Source organism: Ambystoma mexicanum, chromosome 1q (genome assembly GCF_040938575.1).
Source record: "Ambystoma mexicanum isolate Mex_15411 chromosome 1q, UKY_AmexF1_1, whole genome shotgun sequence".
Classification (NCBI taxonomy): Eukaryota; Metazoa; Chordata; class Amphibia; order Caudata; family Ambystomatidae; genus Ambystoma; species Ambystoma mexicanum.
Genome location: NC_090922.1, coordinates 917,161,470 through 917,185,074, shown reverse-complemented (window position 1 = coordinate 917,185,074; position 23,605 = coordinate 917,161,470).

The window sequence follows — 23,605 nt, the reverse complement described above, 5'->3', positions numbered from 1 at the left end:
AAGTCAGAAAATACTTGTTCGAATCCATTAAAGAATTCAGTGGCGCCTTCCGTTTTTCCTTGAACACAGGCCGTAAGCTTGTCCCAAATAATTATTTTCTCTGGAATTATCGTTTTTAATTTTGCGATAATTCTATCAGGCAAAGTAAGTATTACCGAGGTGGTTTCTCACCAGCTGGTCTTTCCCCATCAAACCTGGTCATGTTAGCCCACGTATCTCCCAACCCTGGCACATCTTCTAATGTCTGAACCTGCTTCCATACATCTACGGGTAGGAGTACAGGGAGCAAGTCAATATCACTTAAGGTGAACACAGAGGACTGCAAGAAGGACTCTATCTCTTTGTAAAACCCTGTCGGGTTTTTCCTGATATCGGGAACTGATTGTTTAATAGTGTTCACTTCCTGTCGTGAAAACGGGACGTGAACAAATTGCGATACATAATGCGCAGGGATATCCACAGCGGGTGCACCAGTCCCAGCGTTAGCAGGGATCTCAACCTTTGTGACAAATGTTAGAGGAACCTCTCTCATAGGCAACTGAGATATAGGTAATTCCGACCGCTTACTAAGCAACAGAGCCAGGTCGAGCGCTAAGGCAGTCGAAGAAGTGTCGGGCGAAAAAGCCCTTTTACAAATTCCCAACAACTCTATAGGACAACTAACCTTCTTCCTTACACATTCTTCCTGCAGGTACTGTACCATTACCTGAATCACCTTCCTTTGCATTTCTACTGTATACTGACTATACGTGTCATATACTTCATCTGGCGGAATCGATGAATCCGAGATCCATCGAATCGCATCTTTGGTACAAATTCGTACTTCCTCAGGTTCCGATCTACGACACGGAAGGAATCGTTTCTGCACATGCATACTGTCGTCTTCATCATCCTCATCTCGTGACTTTTCAAAGTCCCTTCTATACTCAAACAATCTTTCAACATGACCATGTACTTTCTTCTCTGTGTCCCTCGAAAGTGCTAAAGCATTTAGATCCCTCACCCCTTGTGGGAGATAGAATTTTGTAATCTACCGCACATCACACATAAATGAGTCCCCAAACCTTCGATAAAAACATTTTTTCTCTGGAAAACTATTCAAATTTGATGATGTGGAAAAAAACATTAACTTGATCACCTTTCTCCATACAGTGCTTAGCCCATGCAAACAATTCCCATTTCTTATCTGCAGAAACAGTATTACGAGTGACAATCTTTGACCCCGCACCTTGATCAACTTCAGTCAATACGGGATCACTCGGGAGCGGAGGTGCGGGTAAATTTAATAAGGATGCAACTATCGGCGCAGGAGGAAGGGGTGGTGCGATAGGTGGAGGAACAACAGCTAGAGGAATAGGAACACTAGGTTGTACAGGGGGAACAGGAATAACAGCATGGACAACAGCAGGAATGGGCAGAGCAACCGGGAGAGGATTATACAGAGGTGGCGCAGAGGCACCAGGCCTGCGTTCGTTTAACAATTTTTCAATAAATTCTTCAGAAACATGGAAATCTCTAGAGGGATAAATTTTCTGGATTCCGAGTGAAAAAGCCCTATCCATATTTTTAACTGACTCTGAATGTTTTTCCTTATCATATAACAATGCCTTTTCGGCATTTGTTTTATGACGGCGTGCATGTTTATCCCTACTTTTAAGCTGCTGTAATGCTTCTTTTTTCCAATTCTGTAAAACATCAAAGGCTGCAGGTCTGGCCTTCTTTTTTAGCAAAATCGATTCTAGGTATTCAATACGGGGGATCTCAAAACTACCATTGATTGGCCACTGAAATTCGGAGGCATGTCTGGTCTGTCTGTGCCAAATATCATTAAATACTATACGTAACGTAACCAACTTCAACATAAGAGAGACCGTACATTGGAATACTTGGGTTTTTTATATGATTTGTCCAGCCCTTGGCCAACCCTCTCGCGGGTTAACCATTCCTGGGATCGGGCCTAAGGGTTTCTAGCCAGGTCAATCCTATAAATTTATGCGTTTTGATCAGTTTCGCTGATATAGTTGTACATTTACACATAGGTCAGCAATAGGACAAGGGGCCTCATTAGGACCCAGGCGGTAAGGGGTTTACGGCGGCGTAAACAGCGCCGACCCTTACCGCCTGATTCCGAGGTCCCTTAGCGCCATGGCGGATTTAACACCTGCTTTTAGCAGGTGTTAAAATCCATGGCGCTAAGGGACCATGTTGTTAATTACGCCACCGTAATTTACGGTGGCGTAAGTAACGCCTTCCCCACTCCCATTATGGCCTATGGGGCAAAAATGGGAATGGGGAAGGGTAAATGGGGATTGGGGACTTACCGCCCCGCCAACCTCGGAATGGGGCGGTAAGTCCGCCAACCACCATGGCGTAAACATAGTTTACGCCATGGTGGTAAAGGTACGACCCAGGCGGTAATTTACCGCCTGGGTCGTAATGAGGCCCAAGGTCTCAGTTCGCGACCCCAACAAGTGGCCTGCAGGCATATTAATTATTCGTGTGTGCGGAGGTCATAACGGCCAGAATCTTACTCAGAATGTCATTCGGCCTCCATTTTGATGTTCAGGCTGACTTCCACAGTACAAGAGAACCTAAAATGGCGGCTTAATCCAAGATGGCGATTTACATTACTTTCTCTGAGGTCAAGACCTTGCCGCAGAGTTTATTCGCATCATGTTTTAGACAACTTGGCGTAGGCCAATACACATACAATTGCTGCGATAGGAGGCATAATATTATTTCAATTCCGACACATGTGTACTGCTTCCCCCCAAAGGTAAAGTCCAGCTTGTACTGGTCCTCCCTACTGACGGGCATGGTCCAGTATCCATTGGTCAAGTTAATGGCGGTGTACACCTTTGACCCCCGGATCTGGGCCAGACCTGGTCAATGTAGGGAAGGGGCCATCGGGACATGTGGAACCGTTTGTTCGGCTCCCTAAGGTCTGTGCAAGGTCTCCATTGGCCATTTGGTTTTAAAATCCCCAGCACCGGATTATTAAAGGTGTTGTCGACTGGACAAATTATCCCACTGGTTTTTGATTCTTTCCGTCAGGGACTCCATAGATGAGAGAGGCAAACGATATTGCTTCACAAACACAGGAGTCATTCAAGGGTCTGTGGGAATTGAGGTAGTATGTATCTCAGTGCGACCACAGACATACACGTCCACTGCAAAGATATCTTGGAAATCTAAGAACACCTGTTTCAACTTATGCTTTTGTTCCTCAGTCTCACAGGCATCAGCGAGGTTGACCCACTCTTCAACCATTTGCCTGAAGCCTGCAAAGACTTTGGGTTTCGCGATCTCAGCGGCCTCCTCCAGCTGTGTGGAGAGATCTCTGGTGAGAGTGTTGACCTGGACAGAGGGTTGCAGGTAGGAGCGGCTGTCATTGTGGACCTGGAAGATCAACTCATCCTTCCTGATGTCACAGGTCACCTCTTCCTCCCCGTAAGGGCAGGAAGAGTACACCAGGAAATTCCCCCTTGCCTGGTGAAGATCCTGTCTGGTGGTATGTTATTGTCATTGTCATTGTCATAGCAGTCACAGGGGATTGGTCCTATCACTTCATTTCCTAGATCCACGTAAAAATGTTGGTCATCAACCGCCATTTCAATAATGGTGCCTGCGCCCAGAGTGATCCTCCTAAGGTCGCTGTTATCCACCACTATTGGAATGGTGTTGTGTTCTCATTGACTATTGGTGTTGAGTTTAACCCCAACCCCTGCTGTTGAAGATGGGCATTGAGGTGTACATAGGCATCTGTATTTTATAGTTTCTTTCCTCTTAATTTAAAAGTCAAGTGGGAATTGTCGGATCCATCCTGGGATAGTGACCTCCTCTCCAATTTGAACTTGAACCGCTATCGGTAGCAATTGAGCTGACGGAAATGCTTTTTCAGAATCATCAAAGCCATGGGATTGCCCTCCAGTCGGGACCAGGCCTTGTAATTTATCAGATCCAAATTAATTGCAAACCGATTGAGAATGTCACTGCCTAAATAGAATGCAGCAGCAACATCTCGCACTACCCTACAATTATGCTCTATGCTTTTGTCACCTATGGAACATTTGAGCATACACCTGCTAGGCAGGAGATATTTGGAATTGGGAGTTTCCAGGCCCATTTCCCACTTGTCAATCAATTTAAATGTGGGAATGGTTGGATCTTTTTGGCGTTTCCTGAACATGGCTTCACTGATGAAGCTCTTTCCGTTGTTCAAGCACACTCCGGGGAGGAACAACTTTTCTCTTATAGTCTGAATGTCAGCTAAGCTTTGAGCTGGTTTATCATCACTTTTGACTATAGGATTTGGATTTCCAGATTCAGAATTGGTATAACATTTCAAAGAACTTTCTTCCAGTAGGAATACCACTAGAATCTGGAAGGAAGGTTGATTTTCAGGAATGGAGAGGAGTTCCCATCACCAGTTTCTTGTCCTAAAGAAATTACTGTAATGTCACATATTTGATTATTTTGGAAATGAAACTCAATTTGATCAGATTTGTGTTCAACCATGTGGCATGTTCCATTTAAACTAACATGGTTGACACTATGTTTTCTTTTTATTGGTCGGTTAGTCTGAGTCCAGAGGACCTTTTTTACACAGTCTATCAGGGGTAACAACCTCTGGAGGAGGTAATTTCCTAATAGACATGGGGTCCCCTCTGGAGTCACGACTATGACCGGGTGCTTCACCTTATGTTGCCCAATTTTTATTTCCAGATCTGCGGTCCCCTCGACTGGAATTTCATTCCGATCGAAGTTCTGGAGTTGTCCAGGAAGAGGGATAAGAGGGATCTGGTATCTCTACCCCATTCCTGAAAATAGCTGATCAAAGGACCTTTTTGACAGAAGAGTGGCTTGGGATCCAGTGTCCACCAGTGCTGAAAATGCACATTGTCCTTGCACTGGGTTGGGGGCACAGAATCTACATTTTTTCTCCTCCAAGGGTCTAAGGTAATGGGCATTTTGGCCAAGCTGGGCGGTCAATTTCTTTATTTTGGACTCCGACACGGTGGGGTTTTCTGTGCCGGAGTCTGGGAATCTTTAACAGACATCTTTAACAAAAATGTGGCATCCTGAAATAGGTGGTATTTCAAAATCCCCTTTTTCCCTTAGCTCTGTGCTGCCCCCACTTTACGTGGTGGAAGACAGTAGAACCAGTTTGTGGGGAGGATCCCTCCATCAATATTTCGTTCTCTGGATGACAATTCTGGGGTTCAGGGATGGGCTATTCTGCATCAGTCCCCACACCTACCCAGTCTAAATTCTGCTCTCTGGGACCCATTTTTCTTTGGGAGGAATTCCACCGTCCCTAAAGGAGAGGATTTTCTGCCCAGAATCCTCCAAGGATTCTTCCCCTTCAAACTGGAGGACACTGACTTCCTCCACAAAATGGGTCTTTATGATTTCTTGGTTTCTCTTGCCCACCCTCTGTTCCCTGGGTTCCAGATTTTTGGGGGTAAGAGATTTTAGTTCCGATTCCGGGGTGTCCAGGTGCTTTTCATGGGTAAGCAAGGAAGCTTCCTCTAGGGCTTTGCACAACCCTTTTTCCCGTGCCTTTTCCTCTGGAACTGGTGGGTTGTCGGGGTTCTCTCCCCATCATTGTTTCGGGGTGCCAGACCCTTGGTTTGAGGGGTCTGAGCCGCCATGTTCATCTGAGGGTTCTGCTGAGCCCTCAACATGCAACTCAGATCCTGAGTGAGGTTCTGGACCTGGCGCTCCAGTTGGGACACCGCCTCTGTCTGGCACAGGGGTCTTTGCTCAAACCTAGGTTGTTCTTGGGAAGGGTAACTATCCCTTCTCCCGGAGTACCCTGGGTACTGGGGCTTCCTTTGGTAACCCTCCACCCTTGGTCTCCCCTCTCCCAGACGGGTGGTCTGGACTCCTGAAAGCCGGGAGAGAAAGGAAGGTTATCTGGCAGGTTAGGGTTTAGAAGGGACAGTGGGAAGAAACTTAACCCAGGATTTGGAGGATTACTGCCCTACTGAGGGAAGTTGGGAGGGAAGTTTCCTCGGGCAGTACTCACCTGGTTGGATCCCCCTCTTGGGCTAGGGGAGTCCATACGTACCCCAAGATAGGTCTATTTCTCTTGTACCTGGGGCTGATATAATCAGCAGAATTAGAGGTCTGTTGCGCTCACCTGGCTCCCACAGAGGCGTCGATCTGAACTGGACAGCTGCGGTCTCCACCAATGTGATGCATAGGGCCGAGATGGCAGACTGGACTGGCCCACCTAGCTTCGTTTGCTTGGCCCGTAGGAATATTCTTCTGTAAATGGAGAAAGGGAATTAACCACCCGTGGGGTTGAGCGTAAATCCCCCCACCCCCGCTGTTCTCCCCACAGATCACCTTTGATGTCCCCTCTAATAGTCTCACCTGATGGTTTGAAAAGATGAGCTCTCCATCCTGCATTGAGCGCAGGGGCGCATTGATAACCAGTTGCTTCACTGGCTCAAAGGAATTGGTGAGTTCCAGAACAATATTGACTCTGAAAAGTATGTAGTTCGTAAGAGTTCACATGTCTGACTTTCACTCTTGTCCGATTCCTTGCAGTTTGCAGTTTGACCCCAGCAAAGAGTTCTTCGTGGTAGCTGACTAAGTTAAGGTAAGGATTTGGCTTATCCTACACAGTTCAATAAAATAAGGCCAGAATGTAACCTGTTGCTTGCTCCCTTATTCAGGTGTGGAGAGAAAATATGAAGTTCGGGGAATAATGCCTCCGCCGGTAAAATTAGGTAAGTCTATTGTGGTGAGAAGAGTTCCCCTTGTTTGTCCCTTCGTCTCACCTTGTTGTCCTTTTGTTCCCCTTAGGGGCCGGGGTACGGCGAGGATGCAATGGAGACTGCGCCGACCAGTGAAGAGGAATAGTACCCCCGGCGGTAATCAGGTAAGTCTATGGGGGTAGTTACTATTGCCTCTGTTTATTCTCTTGGCTCACCTTTGCTGTTCTTGTGTTCCCCTTAGGTGCCAGAGTGCGGCAAGAACGTGCAGAAGGATGCAGTGGATCGTGAGGATGCTGCGAAGGCCGGTGAGTTCAGCGCGGCGCTGCAGCAGGCGAGGAGGCGCACGTAAAATGCTTCTTTCTTCCAGCTCGAAGGCGCGGTGGATCCAGAATTCAGGTAAGGATCGAAGGTTTTGCTCTTATTCTAACCTCTTCTCCTTCTGTTCCTCCCTTTTTCTAGGAGCTGCAGATTCGAGGCGGGCGTGGCAGAAGAATGGATGCAGGCTTGCAGACACGGTGAGCGTTACGCTGCTGGATGCAGAATAACGCGAAGCGTGTGCTGCTCTTCGTGCGTGGTTTAAATAGCCTCATTTGGCTTAGAGCTCTGCAGCATGGTCTGCATCAGGTAAGTTCTACTCTATGAGCCTGGTGCCTATGGCGCCAGGACTGACTCTCCATATGAGCCTGGCGCCATAGGCGCCAGGACCGTACCCAAACAGCCCCTAGCAGGGGTTTTTGGGCTCGCTCAAAACAACTTGATGCCTGCTTTCGGGGTTGCTGGACCTGGTCTGGTTCCCCGGGGGTAGGTATCATGACAGCACTCCCCCCCAAGGCCCCTCCTAAAGTCATTCTTTCCCGTGGTTTTGGTTTGTCTGGGAAATTTCAGTGGAATCTTTTCACCAATCAAGGTCCTTTCCTGTGGTCCGTAACCCTCGCAGTAGATTGAATAAAAAAGTTTTGACTTCACCATCTTGGAGTCCAGGATGTTCTTAACTTCAAATTTGGGTTCCCCGTCTATAAGGATGGGGTCTGGTGGCTTGGTTAGTCTTGTCCCTGGTTGCACTGGCTTCAAAAGTGACACATGAAAGACAGGGTGAATTCGCATATTAGCAGGTAAGTCCAACTTGACGGCCACCGGGTTGATAATGGCCTTAATAGAGTAAGGTCCCAAATATCTAGGGTTAAAGGTCCGCGTTCCCTTGAGAGGTATGTGTTTTGTGGCCAACCATACTTGGTCCCCTATCTGGTACTGTGGAGTATCACTTCTATGCCGATCAGCATCTTTCATATATTTCTCCTTCGCCTGTTTTAAATGTGCAGTTGCCTCCTTAAAGGCTTGTGTAATCATAGCGTGTAGATGGTCCACTGTGGGCATTTCTAAGTGTTGGGGTGAGTCAAGGTCTGAGGTTCGAGGGTTGTGCCTATATAGGGTATAAAAGGGGCTTTGTCCAGTTCCAGAATGTATTGAATTATTGTATGCATATTCGGCGAGCCAAAGAATGTCCTTACAATTACTTTCAGTCTGATGTAACATACAACGCAGGTATTGTTCAAGAGTCTGGTTGGTCCTCTCCGTTTGAGCATCGGTCTGGGGGTGGTGACTGGTCGATAATCTCATGTCGATTTGCACCAATTGACAACATTTCTTCCAAAAATGTGAAATGAATTGACTGCCCCGGTCAGAGACCAACACAGACGGAAATCCATGTATGCGAACAATGTTTTTGAGGAATTCTTTGGCCAGGATTGAGGCTTAAGGTAGTCCTTTTAAAGGAATAAAATGGGCCATCTTGGAAAAAAGATCCACAATAACTAGAATGGTGTTAAACCCATTACAAGAAAGTAGATCGGTAATAAAGTCTAACGATAAGGTGTGCCATTGATGTAGGCGGAATGTCTAAAGGTTGTTAAGAGGCCAGCTGGTTTTTTCTTTTGACTTTTGTTTTGGGCGCAAATGCCACGAGACATCACAAATGATTTAATATCCATTCGCCAGGTGGGCCACCAGAATCGTCTTTTCATTTTAGCTTCAGTTTTTGCAATACCTGGGTGCCCCTCCATTAGGGTATCATGATAACGGGAAATGACTATCTCTTGTAGTTCCTTGTATGGCAGAAATAGCCGCCCTTGGTAATAAGGCAGATCATTGGTGACAGAGTAGTCCGTGCCTTTCTTTACCCAGTCCTGCAGGGCTGTTGGATCAAAGAGTTGCTGGATCTTTACCTGAATGTCCTCTAGTGTCTGTAGAGTAGTCATGCCAAGAATTCTTTGTTCGGAAATTATAGGTACTGGTTCTGGGTTCACTTCTGCCTCTCCCATCCCTGTTCGGGATAAGGCGTCTGCTTTACCATTCTTACAACCTGGTCGAAACGAACTCGGCAAAGAACAATGTCCATCGGAGGTGACGTGACGATTGGGCCTTGGCTGTTTTTAAATACTGTATGTTCCGGTGATCGGTGATCACAGTAATGGTATGCCTGGCACCGAGAAGATAGTGCTACCAAGCCTTGAAGGCGGATTTGATGGCTAATAACTCCTTGTCGGTAACCGCATAGTTTAACTCGGGTGCGAGAACTTTCTGGACCAAAATGCTACTGGGTGAAGCTGGCCAGTTTCAGGGTCCTTTTGAGACAGGACAGCTCCCATGGCTAGACTGGATGCATCAGTTTCCACTATGTATGGAAGTTCAGGACGCGGGTGCTTTAACACAGGTGCAGACGTGAATTTCACTTTCAGCTCTTGGAAGGCATTTTCAGCTTCTTCAGTCCACATAAAATGTTTATTTTTTCGCAAGAGTGCTGTGATGGGATGTACGACATGTGAAAAATCTGGGATGAATCTGTCGTAGAAATTGGCAAAGCCGAGCATGCTTTGTACTCCTTTAACTGAACTTGGTGATGGCCACTTAAGAATTGCGTCCACCTTTCGTGAGTCCATTCGGACTCCCTTTGGGGTCAGGATAACCCCAAGGAATTCTACTTCTGTGGCATGAAAAACGCATTTTTCTAGTTTTGCATATAGTTTGTGCTGGCGCAATTTCTCAAGGACTGCTCGGACGTGCTTCACATGGTCAGATTCTGAAGAGGAGTATACTAGAATATCATCGATATACACGACAACACAAACATCAATGAGTTCACGAAGGACATCGTTCATGAAGTATTGGAAGGCTGCTGGTGCATTGCACAAACAGAAAGGCATCACCTGGTATTCGAATAACCCATACCTAGTGCGGAAAGCACTCTTCCATTCGTCACCCTCTTTTACATGTACCAGATGGTGTGCCCCCCGGAGATCTAATTTAGTGTATATACAAGCGTCCTTCACTTGGTCCGGTAGTTCAGGGATCAGAGGCAATGGGTATCGGTTCTTAACAGTTATCTGGTTCAATGCGCAGTAGTCTATGCATGTTCTGAGGTCACCTTCCTTTTTGGGCATGAAGAACAAAGCTGAAGATGCAGTGGACTTGGATGGGTGAATAAAGCCAATGGCAAGGTGCTGGTCTAAGTATTGTCATAGGTGAAGGTTCTCAGGTTCCGTCAGGGAATAGATCCTGCTACAAGGGGGTTGTGCACCGGGTATGAGATCGATTTGACAATCGTATGATCTGTGAGGAGGTAAGGTGTTTGCATGTTCCTTTTGGAAGACATCCTGGAATTCTTGCTATTCTGGAGGTAGTTGCATGACTGCTGTGGTTACTGTGGGCAGGCCTGCGTTCTGATTTTTCTTTGGGTAGCAGGTTTGTGAACAATCCGGGAAGGTTATTCTCTTCTCTCGCCAATCAATACAATGATTATGTGTTTCCAACCAAGGTATCCCTAGTATTATTTGGAACTGTGGGGCTTTGATTAGATCAAACACAATAGTCTCTCGATGCCCTTCCTGACCCAATAGTGTCATCTCTGCGGTGGAATGAGTTACAGGCCCAGAGGCAATTTCAGTTCCATCGACTGTGGTGATGACATCTGAGGTGGTTTTTCGGCAGAGAGGTAGATTCATCCTGGAAGCCAATTCATAGTCCACATAGTTTCCTATGGCCCCGCTATCAATGTATGCCCTTACTGCGTGCATACGCGATGGCTGCCCTGGATCTACGAGGACCATTGGTATGATGAAATGCGAGGTCTGAGTATCCTTCTTCAAGCTCAGCAAGCGGACCTCTACACTTGTCGGGCGTGGTCGTTTCCCGAGTCTGACTCCATATGGCTTTTCGCAGCAGCTCCTACCACCTTCTTGGGTGGTTTTACAGGGCAATGCCGTAGAAAATGTCCAGAAGTTCCACAATATAGACACAATTGCATTTGCTGTCTCCTTTCTCTTTCCTTCTGGGTTAAGGGTCCTTTAACCCCTCCGATTTGCATGGGTTCTGAAGCATCTGCTCCTTTGGGGTTAGCGTGGGATTTGACCAACACCCGATTCTCAAACTTGGCTTGATCAGCCTTTCTGTTCTGAAGTCTGTGATCTAACTGGACCACTAAGTCTATATATTCAGCGCAGTCTTGAGGTGGGTTCACGACTTGAGCCAAGACATCCTTGAGTTCTCCTCGAAGCCCTCGATGAAATAACGTGATTCATTTTACCTCAGGCCATCCAGTTTCCACTATTAACCTATTAAAGGTCGCGATGTAGGATAGAAGGTCCTGGTTACCCTGTCGTAGGGACAAAAGTTCGTTATCCAGGGCCTGTCCTTGGGACTGCCAGGCAAATAATCTTTCCATGCTAGTTTGAAAGCCCTGAAAATCCCGAAGAATTGGGTCATTCTGAGTAACTAGTAGAATTGACCAATCAGCTGCACTGCCGCTGAGATATGACAATACAAAGGCTACTTTGGCTTGATCGTTTGGGAAGGCTCCAGGTCTGCATAAAAAGTGCAAGCGGCATTGGTTCATAAACACGGCAAACCTTTTGGGATCTCCGGCAAAGTGTTCGGGTGGGGCTAATGGAATATTTCCTGGTAGGTTTATTTGCACAGGGTTACTCGATAACACAGGAGCTGGATTTCCCCCGGAACCAGGTAGGGGTGCTTGTCCAGCCTGGCTTTGCAATAGTGCCTAGCAAGGTCATCAGTTCGCTCCATTGACAAAATCAGTTCTCTCCTAAGAGCATTGGTTTCTTGACGGGCGGAATGCACTTCAGTCCTCAGTTCCCCTAGTAATTGGGGCAATTGGTCAGTCTCTGAGGTATCTATAACACCTGGGTGGGAATTTGTGGGTAGGCTTCGCATTCTGTTACGCTCACCTGGCTCCCACAGAGGCGTCGATCTGAACTGGACAGCTGCGGTCTCCACCAATGTGACGCGTAGGGTCGAGATGACGGACTGGACTGGCCCACCTAGCTTCATTTGCTTGGCCCGTAGGAATATTCTTCTGTAAATGGAGAAAGGGAAATAACCACCCGTGGGGTTGAGCGTAAACCCCCCATCCCCGCTATTCTCCCCACAGATCACCTTTGATGTCCCCTCTAATAGTCTCACCTGATGGTTTGAAAAGATGAGCTCTCCATCCTGCATTGAGCGCAGGGGCGTGTTGATAACCAGTTGCTTCACTGGCTCGAAGGAATTGGTGAGTTCCAAAACAATATTGACTCCGAAAAGTATGTAGTTCGTAAGAGTTCACATGTCTGACTTTCACTCTTCTTCGATTCCTTGCAGTTTGCAGCTTAACCCCAGGGAAGAGTTCCTTGTGGTAGCTGACTAAGTTCAGGTAAGGATTTGGTTTATCCTACACAGTTCAATAAAATAAGGCCAGAATGTAACCTGTGGCTTGCTCCCTTATTCAGGTGTGGAGAGAAAATATGAAGTTCGGGGAATAATGCCTCCGGGGGTAAAATTAGGTAAGTCTATTGTGGTGAGAAGAATTCCCCTTGTTTGTCCCTTCATCTCACCTTGTTGTCCTTTTGTTCCCCTTAGGAGCCGGGGTACGGCGAGGATGCAATGGAGACTGCACCGACCCGTGAAGAGGAATATTACCCCCGGCGGTTATCAGGTAAGTCTATTGGGGTAGTTACTATTGCCTCTGTTTATTCCCTTGGCTCACCTTTGCTGTTCTTGTGTTCCCCTCAGGTGCCAGAGTGCGGCGGGAACGTGCAGAAGTATGTGGTGGATCGTGAGGATGCTGCGAAGGCCGGTGAGTTCAGCGCAGTGCTGCAGCAGGCGAGGAGGCGCACGTAAAATGCTTCTTTCTTCCAGCTCGAAGGCGCGGTGGATCCGGAATTCAGGTAAGGATCGAAGGTTTTGCTCTTATTCTAACCTCTTCTCCTTCGGGTCCACCCTTTTTCTAGGAGCTGCAGACTCGAGGCGGGTGTGGCAGAAGACTGGCTACAGGTTTGCAGACACGATGAGCGTTACGCTGCTGGATGCAGAATAACGCAAAGCGTGTGCTGCTCTTCAGGTGTGGTTTAAATAGCCTCCAAAGTAGTCCCAGGTAAGTATTCCTCCCCAGCCCCACCCAAGTAAAAAATAGTCCCTAGGTGAAATAGTCCCTTCCAAGCCTCATTTGGCTTGGAGCTCTGCAGCATGGTCTGCATCAGGGAAGTTCCACTCTATGAGCCTGGCGCATATGGCGCCAGGACTGACTCTCCATATGAGCCTGGCACCATATGCGCCAGGTCCGCACCCAAACAGCCCCTAGCAGGGGTTTGTGGGTTTGCTCAAAATAACTTGATGCCTTCTTCCGGGGTTGCTGGACCTGGTCTCGTTCCCCGGGGGTAGGCATCATGACAGTGTCACATTGGTAGGATTACCTACCTGACTGTCACCTTCTGCTGATTGATCAGATGGCCTTCTTTGCCTCTGATTTGGCTGGTTTTGATAAGGCATATTTTTAGGACCCCCATTTCTAGGTCCAAAATGGGGGCAACCTTCAACTCTGCCACCTTAGCAGCAGCTGGAGTGTTGGTTGGTTTGGGTTTTTTCATTTGATTTTTGCTTTCTGCAGGTTTTTGGACTTCATAGATCCTGATAGCCTGCTCTATTATCTAGTCCACGGTCCTGTTGTCATGAAAATCCCTTGCCAGCTAGGTTATTATATATGTTGGGAGCGCATGAAAATATGTGGTTATAAATTCTCTGCAATTCGTGTGCACCCACCTCGTAGTTTGTGCAAAGGCGCGTTTTAGCTCCTGCACAAATTCTCTTGGGGCCTCATCCTCTCCACACTGCAGATTGTAGGCTGCTTTGTGAGCCTCCTGGGGGTTTCTGCGGGCGAAAATGTGCTTGAAGATGGCCACCTTATAGGTGGACCACCTTGAATGGTTTTTGTCTTCTAATCCAGCGAAGAAGCTGGAGTACTCCGGAGAGAACATGTATTTGGCACAGTCTATGCAATTATGGCTATTTTTCACGTGAAAAGATTCCATCATTTGTTCATATAGGTCCAGATGCTCCCAAAAAGAATATTATGCATTTTTGTGATATAGAGTTATGACATTCCTAATAGCCTTTTTCTGCCTAAATGGGTCTTTCACCAGAGATCTCTTTTGTTTATTGGCCGTTTATTGCCACTTCACCTGAGTCCATTCACCCTCAGAATCAGAGCTGCTACTGTTTGAGGTCCCCTTATCATCCTCTTGGCGCTCCCTGATTCTTTGAGCTTGTGAGTGGCTCGCAGAATGGTGGGGCCTAATTTCTTCTCCCCTGTTGTACCTTGGGCTCTCTGGGTCACTCCCCTTGGACTCCTTCTTTCGCACAGGAGAGTGGTCTTCTGACTCCGCCCTGCTTCCAGGGTTGGTGGAGGATCCCCCCCACTGCCCTGATTGGGTGGAGGTTATTAGAATGCTCTTCGGGGGCCTCAATTCATGCTCTTTTTGTTCTGCAAAGCTGACCTAATGGTCCCTTTGTAGATGATGCTTCTACAGGTCTAGCTCCCTGAATTTCTCATCATAGGAGTCTTCCTGGTAAGATATTTCAGCTATAACATTTTGGAATCTATACAGGGATGCCTGTCCATCAATCTCTGATGGGTGTCAGCCTGTCTGTTCACTCTTGCTGGACATACGAGAGTCTGGCTGCCTCATGATTCCCAGTTCTTGTGAACCAGCGGACTTGAAGTCAGCAGTGCCTGGTGAATACAACACAGTAAATGGCTTGGAGGCCCCTAGTACAGAGGGGATCACACTGTGATCAGGGGTTGCCCTGTCCCTCCCTACTTGTTCGGGGCCCCTCAAGTTTGGATTCAGCCGGGCATACTCTTTTTCTAACTGCTCCAGTTTCTCTCTCTCAGACACTATTTCATGGTGGTAGGCTAAGGCCTGAGCCTTTTGCTCTGCTATCAGGGCTTGACTTACCTCTATTACCTTTATTTGAGCCTCTACCTGGCTCTTCTCACCACACAGGGCCTCATTATCTTTTTTTGCTGCCTGTATGGCCTGGGAACATTGAGACATTTTTGTTGCAGGAGATTCATCTCCTTATTTTGCAAACTTTTAGTTTGGGTGTTCTCTTCCAGAGACCCTCCTACTCTTCTGGTGTGCCCCAATACATTTTCTTGAGGTCTAACTCTCTTTCCTGTAGGTCTGTTTTCAGGTTACTCACTTCCTGACAGAGGGCATCTTTTTCTTGATACAGGTCACCCCTTTGTTCAGATCGGTCATCTCGCTGTTGTTTGATTATAATTAATGTCTAGCATTCTTGGTTAAATTCTGTCTGGAGGTGGAGTTTTTTACTAATTAATTTACTATTCTCCCCTTCCAATTTGTCAACCTGTTTTAGTAAAGTGGTTATCTGCTCTGAACAGGCTCTGTTATATTTTATTTGTTGATTCAACTTCTGTTGACTCTCTTGCAGATAGTCAACCTTTTCCTGACACTCCACTTTTAATGAATATAATTGGGCCCCTTTCTCTGAATTATTTTGTTGTTGTAGAGCTCAGTCTTCTTTTAGCCGTTTGATGTAGTTTTCCAAATTTACCTCGGTATCTTGGCTCTTTTTCAATTTTTCTTCCACTAATTTTAATTCAGACTGGTTTTGCGCTAAGAGCTCAGATTGGTTTTGCACACGGGTTCTATTTTCTTCATATTTTTCCTCCATAACTCCCATGTTGAGATATATGTAGGCTGTGATTCTGACCATTTTAATCTGCTCCTCTTTAATTTCCGGAGTCATATACAAATCGCTCAAGGCTTGATGTAATAGGCTACCAGCTTGCCACACATCTATGTTGCATAATTTCTCCTAGCCAGACCTCCTCATCTTGCTGTGCCCATTCCCCTCTGACAAATAATGTGTGCAGGAGTTGCTGCCTAGCCATGTTTATTTCCACTGTAGTCATTATGAAGAATGTTCTTCCTCTATTACTTTATTTGTGTAAGGGTAACTAACCTGTATTCTCTTGCTTTTTGTCTAGTTCAGGATAGATTTTACTTGATTTTAGCACACAGGCCTGATAATTAGGGTCTAAGTTTTGGGAATCCACTTTTACAGTGTAACACAGCTTTCTAACCACATAAAGTATCACTACCTTCCCTGGGTTTGCCTGCTGTGTGAAGCTGTTATGGGTGGAAACACTATCCCAATCCCGGGCAAGCCTCCACTGTGTAAAGGATTTTAAAAAGTTGTCACACTCCAGACCAGCACTCCTTTCATTGATGTGGATTCAACTTTGAGAAGGCAGCCAACCCATCTCACGCCCCGTTAACATACACCCCATGTCACAATGGACCATGAACCAGGCCGGAGTGTAATAATGAATTACTTATTTTAATTTTGAGTAAAAATCAAACACATTCAATATAGGGCACCAATCACCAGTGTGGTGATAAGGACACAATAAATGATAGGATACACTTAGTTTAACCTTCTAACTTAAGATATACAATGCACTATTGAAAGAAAGAAAGATTACTTTTGGGTAGTGCTTTTAAATGGCAGCACATTTAAGCATTCCCCCTGCAACACCCCCTCGAACCCCTGTTAACCAAATTGTGTGTGTTTGGGTGGAGTGGAGTAGCAAGGAGCTATGCAAAAATCAGATTGAAAATTCACCTACCATCCATGAATAGGAGGCAAAATCGGATTGAGCTCCCTTGAAAAATGAGCAAAATGGCACTCAGAATTACTGAATGGTTATTTTACATGTGCGGTTGAATGAATAAGGCAAGAATATATATTCCTGTATCAAAGAAGCAAGAAAATTCACAAGCTACAAGGCAATGTACTAAACAACGGAAATACAGTGTATAAAATCAACTATGGAAGGAAACACAGTGCAGCAAGAATCACACGTGGCAAAATTGCAATTCCTACATTTCACGGATTTAAAATAGCAAAACAGCTTGGAAAATGAGCTAAACTGACAAAATCGGAATGCGGTTTTAATGCTAAGGTACAAAGGCACATAGCAGGTATGATATGAGAGTGAAAGGGTGTTTCTGGATGGATGACTGTATGGGATTCTTGAAGGGAAAGGAAAAATCGAATTTTTAAAATGAAAGCAGTTGCACAGGGAAAATCGGTTTAAAAGGAAAATGACAAGTTTTACTGAGACTGAGAGATATTTTAGTGGCTAGAAAAGAGGAACGCTGCCCGCGACAAATGTTAATTTGCAATTTTAAACCCTGCACGCCGTGTCTCTTTATATGGGAATTAATTAATGTATTCCAAATAGTACTAAGGATTTATATAGCAGACTGAAATGATTTGCAAAGAATGGCGATAACACATGGAAATTAACACCGATTTTCCTAAGGACAGGATACCTAGAGGATTCGGACAATTTTAAGGATTTTGCTACGGTATTTGTGGGATTTTTTTGGGATTGGACATAATACCAGGTAACAAAGCAAAGGATGCAATTTTTGGTTGATGGGGGAAGGTAAATACTTACAACGAGCACTTGAATGGAATAGTATGGACAGCCAGCCAGGCCTCAGGACATGGGACACAGAACTGGTCACTTGGGCAACAGCTGGGCTCTCCTCTAAGGACACATCGGGGTAACCAGGGTCTGGCCACAGTAGACAGCGGGGTGCATCAGCTGGGCAAAGCAGGTCTGGTCACTGGATAATCCGAAAAGGGTTCAGCCTTACCCCCTTTTTCCCTGAATTATTGGGATTTGTGTAGGGTTTAATTCTGGATAATAGGTTCAGCCGCGGTAAGAGGTTCTGCCTGGATCTGCTATCAGCTACCCCTGGCCTGGCACTGGAATCTGGAATCTTGCATTGTGAATATGGAATGTCTGGATCTCTGGATGTTGATTCATGAATGCTGGATTTTCTTGAATCCTGTCTGTCTGTATGTCTCCACCTTATATAGACTGGATGACATTAGAGGATTTTTACTATGTGGGCAGAACTAAATTAGACATACCTCTAAATCAGATAGGTCAGACTGTAAATGTCGCTGCCTCCCTGTAAGCAGATTGTACTGAAGAAAGTGAGTCAGTTTTAGTGTGTGTGTTTTTATGAGGTGCATTGTTATGCCATAGTTACTTTTACCAAAATCAGTTATTACACAAAACCCACATATTTACAAGTTTTATCCTCCTGAAAATTAGATAGGAAGACTTCATATTTTACAAGGAATATGCTGTTCCAAATCCCAAGTCAGTGCAATGCTGTTTAGTCATTCTGGCAATCTTTCGCCATTTCCATGAAAAACATTTCAGCTAAAATTCTACAATTTTCTACATGCATACATATTATCACTGGGCATATTTTCATAAAATTTCAAAACTGTACCATGTATGCTTTCCCCAGAAATTACATTTTACTGGCGTTTGCATCCACCACATGTCAGAATAATCTAGAATGTCTTATTTTAAAGGCTAAAAAATGACATTTAAAATGGTCATAATTTCACATTACTGTTTCTTTAGATTACTGAAAAGAATGTCATGATATGAGCAGTCTTTATGGGCTGGCTTTGTTTCCAAATACGGGCTCTCTTTGCAATCCCTAGCCACATGTCATGCAGTTTGCTCTGGTTTGCATTTGAACCTAGGCAGTTGAAACTGAGGAGAGGTGTCAGAGGAATTCGCACTTCAGTGGCAGGGCTGTTCATTGTCCCATGCTAGGGGAAATGCTATTCCGTCTGATGAGGTCGCAAATTCTCACACCATGGTCCTTTCATTGGGAAAGGGGCTTCCTTTCAAGTATTCTCCTTTTGCTAAACTGGGACTGCTGGTCTCAAACAGCTTTCAAACATTTATTTGTTCTCTCTTTCTTTCACAAAACCCAGTCTTTTTTGTAAATAAATATATTATACACTTAAACCAAACCCCATCCCCACCTAAAATACTATTTCTGTGTGAGTATTTGGGATGATTTCCCATTTTAACTTTCAAAGTGTTATTTCACTGCTGTTGCAAAAACAGATTTACACAAGTTTATTTTACATGGGGATTTAACCAGATGTAGTTTCTTTAACACACATTTTCAGAACAGCCTGGACCGATCAGATCGGTTTAATGGCAGGGAAAGTTTCTGGGAAAGGTGCTAGAGATAGTTTTCTTTTGTAATTGACGCATAGCCAGGGAGAAAAGTTTTATTTTTGAAGTCCTCTGCATGGGTTAATTTGTTGCAAACGTAAATGCGTGTCATACGCCTGAAACAAATTTCTCTGTTGTTTATGGATTTTGCTTGGCACACAATGCCTTTCAGGGAGGAATGACCTCATTAGTAGGGTTTCATTTCTGAAGATAGATGGGCATGGCTGTGCTTTACTGGAACCAAACTGTGTAATGTTGAAGGATGAAAAATGGCACCAGTGCAAAGCCATTTTAAACATCAGAACTTTTCCTTTTTCAGTTGGAAGTTTTAAGCTGGAAGCATAGCAGCACTGCACCAGGTTGCTTTTGAATTCTTCTTTTTGGTGCACATGAAGAAAATAACTGCAGCAATTCTCGGAGTGTTCTATTTTTTATCTCGCCCAATTTGTGCTCAACAGAGCCAGCGCAGACATTATTTTTGCTAACTGCTAAAAACATAGTTTTGATGCAAGGGAATAAGTGCTCTAAGTGCTCAGCAGAGCCAGCACAGCCATTCTTCTTGTAACTGCTGAAAATGCAGTTTGATGATATAGAGGCAGTTCTGCTGGGCTGGTAAATGTACCCCACAGTGGGAGAAGTAAGGGCAGTATGTTGGCTGGTGATATATTCCATGGGTTTCTTGAGAGGAACGATGGAGCTGGTTGGGTTGGGATCTCCGAGCAGGCTATCTCGATGATGTTGAAGCTAATGACATTGTGTTCTGACCAGGGACAAGGAACGTTGTTTAGAATGGTGATGTTGCAGTTGAGAATTGCTATCCAATCTTAAGTGCAGCCTTCATCATGGGTGGGGCTTGAAATTAGATGTTTGAAGCCTAGTAATTTAATGGTGTTCGCTAATGCGAGAGCATGGGCATCCGATGGATCATTGAAACCTAAGTTTATATCTCCTAAGAAGATGATTTTGGAGGTGGGCTTAGTGTTGGTGGAGAAGAGATGAGCACTGTCTTCCTCGAAGGAAAGCATGGGAGTATGGGGTATGTAAATTAAGTTAATTGTGAGGGTGTCTGTGGGAGATTTTAATTGAGAGTAGCTTGCCTGAGCTTATGGATTGGTTTTGGATTTCTCTAAAAAAGAAAAAGAAAAAAGAAAAAAAACATTTTTTGCAATGACGGCTACTCCTTCTTGTTTAGAAATCAGTCTGTCTTTCCTGAGGATAGTATAATCATCTGGTATGGCTAGGTAGAGGTAGGGGTCAGCAGCAGGGTGTAACCCTGTTTCTCTGATTGCAAAGAAGTCTGCTTTGTTACTAATGATGAGGTCTGAAATGTCAAGAGCATGGGCAAGGCGGTATATAGCATTGATGCACGCTCCTGTGAGTGGTGCTGTGGTGTTCACTTTCAAGTCAGGAGTCAAGGCAGTTTTACTTGGTGTGTGCTTTATGCTTGTGTGTGAGAGGGATTTGGGAGTGGTGGTGGCAGAAGGTCTAGATATGGTGGCCGTGTTTGGGATGAGTTCAGCAGGGATGTTGTTGGCTAGGGGAGGTGTCATGGGAGCTACAGATGGAGGTCTGAGGGAGCGTCCTGCATGAGGCTGCTCAGTTCAGGGGCCAGTATTATCTTGGTGTTTTTCATTCAGTGCATGGTGGGGGGGATGATTAGGGGGTCTAGTGAAGGTAAATTGGTAGCTCTAGAGTTGAGGCGGGTATTCCTCCAAGTGAGCGGCGGGGTAGTGGTAAGTAAGAGTTGTCTGCTTGTGAATAGGTGAGTTGCTAGTCTTCTATTACGGTGGTTGAGGGTACAAGGTTGACTGTGGCATAGGGCCTGTATGTGTTTCGTGTCTTGTGGGCTGGAGGTGAAGTGGAGTGCCTTGGGTAAGAAGGGAGATGGTGGGATATTGAGTGAATTAGTGAGGTTATTTGTCATTTGTAAGGTAAGTGTGTGTTTGATGATATTGGAGGTGGCATGCCATGAGTGGTTGGAGAGGCAGATGGATTGCTTCAGTGTGCACAAGGTTTGGAGTGGGCGAGCTGGGGTAATGTGGGGCCTGGTGAATGGGCCAGACCCACAGTTGGAGGACATCATGGCGAGGTGGGTTATAGGTGAGGAATCTTAAGAGGTAGTATTAGTTTGCCTGGGTCTGGTAGTCGTGTGCCTAGAGTTGTGTGTGACTGTAATTAATGGGGAGAGTTGGGTCAATGGAGTTGAGCACAGCTAGGAACTCAATAATGGGGTGCACGTGAAATTGAATGGTGACAGGTGAAAGATAGTTAGTTAGCTGAGCATCTCTAAAATCAATTTAAGAGCACATCCAATGTCATTTTTTAGGGCAAGGCATTCTAGATGCAGAACACAAGTAAATCAATTAAAAAGCACATCTGTTGTCGCTTTGTAGTGCAGGCTAGATGCAAAACACATACATCAATTAAAAAGCACATCTGATGTCGCTTTGTAGGGCAGGCTAGATGCAAAACACATATAAATCAATTAGAAAATGCACATCTGAAGTCACTTTGTAGGGCAGGCTAGATGCAAAACACATATACATCAATTAAAAAAGCACATCTGAAGTCGCTCGGTAGGGCAAGCTAGATGACTAACACATAAAAATCAATTAAAAAAGCACATCAGATGTCACTTTGTAGGGCAGGCTAGATGAAAAACACATATACATCAATTAAAAAAGTACATCTGAAGTCGCTTTAGGACAGCCTAGATGAAAAACACATATAAATCAATTAGAACAGCACATCTGACATTACTTTGTGGGGCAGGCTAGATACAAAACACATATAAATCAATTAAAAAAGCACATCTGATGTCACTTTGTGGGGCCTGGCAGGCTCAGTGCAAAGCATATTTAATGGCAAGGTGAACAGCACATTTGTAATCGGTTTTGCATTGTATGGCGCGATAGGTTCAGTTTATAAATATGCGTCCTGGTGCTTTGTAGTGGTGCATCAGGAATGGGAATGCATGAGGTTCAAATTTGTATGTGTTTCAGGCAGCATAAGTGGGCAGGAGTTTTAGTCAGTCAGTGGATGTGGGTCAAGATCGACAAGTGTTGGACGACCGGCAAGACTTACCAGCATACGAGGGATCAACCTACATGAGCGTTGAAGTTTAGAGGTAGATTGGTAGCACTTTCTCGCAGAGCTCGTCCACACTTGGACATGCTCAGACAGGAGCCTTTAGTGCGGGCCTTGTGTAGTGGGCCAGCAACCTGTCGATTGGATAAAGAACAAACAAAGCCCAAACAGTGTTCTCGAGGCATGGGAGGCAGTGTGGCAGGCATTCCAGTGCCTGTTGGTGAGGTCTAAGCGGTGGCCATGTTGAAGGGATGGCTGATGCAGGGCAAGCACAAGCAATATGCAGAAGTCTTTGAAATTGTCGGGTGCCAATAGATGTTTTCTCTATTTACAATGGTATGGTAGTTAAGAAGTAGAGTAAATGTATGTGCATGCTTCTTCATGGCATCTATTTCTTCATAGGTTAAAGCATTTAATGGAGCACTTTGTGCCAGACGGATCCAGGCAGTACAGATATCCACCACTGACACCACCTCCAAGAGGAGGGGCATGGGCCTTCTGATTCTGAGGATCCTTTAAACATCCTCCTGTGAGAGATCACGTATCTAGGTGTTGCTGAGTCAGGTGATAAGAGTGATGATCTGTTCATCACAAAGTACCTATTATAAGAGTCTGTGACTCTAGACTGGTGTCCAATTTCTCGGATGTGTTTTTCTTCATCATAGCACCCCAGATTTTGTGCCTTATGGTTATTCATGAATTGCAGACAATTGGCAATTATTGCATTGTTTATATTTATTAATATCTGTTATTAGAAGATGTATTACTGAGACAGAGACATCAAAAAGAGGGAAAATGCCATACCACACTTTCAACTTAACTAGTGATCTTAACAATAGTAATACAGCAAATGGAGGACATTTGTGGCCTGTAATACAACTTATAAATTAAACTATTCTCATCAGACAGTAGATACAACAGAAAAGAAAATGACATGGATTAAGGTTGCTTAGTTGGTTGTTGTTAGAATTTAGATATCATGTTTAATTATCAGACCCATAGAGGTTGGTGTTAAAATGCTAGCGGGTCACCATGGACAAGGTAGATTAACTGGGACACTTTGCAGTTATATTCACTACACTCAAGTAACAAACTCCAGAATAGTAACTCCCATATCGTTTCCATACATACCAAGATGAAAAGTCATCAACAATATCTTGACGTATAAATGTGCAGGGTGAAGGCAAGCTACAAAGAGTACAAGTAAAAGTACACATACTTACATTTTTCTCTATCTTATTTTTTACGGGTATTCACCAAAGGTGTTGTGAGCTTATCATGGATAAAAGTTAAAAGTTATTGTGCCAAATACTTAATATTAATTGAAAAATATCAACCATATAAAGTGTTGCAATAAATGTTATCCACT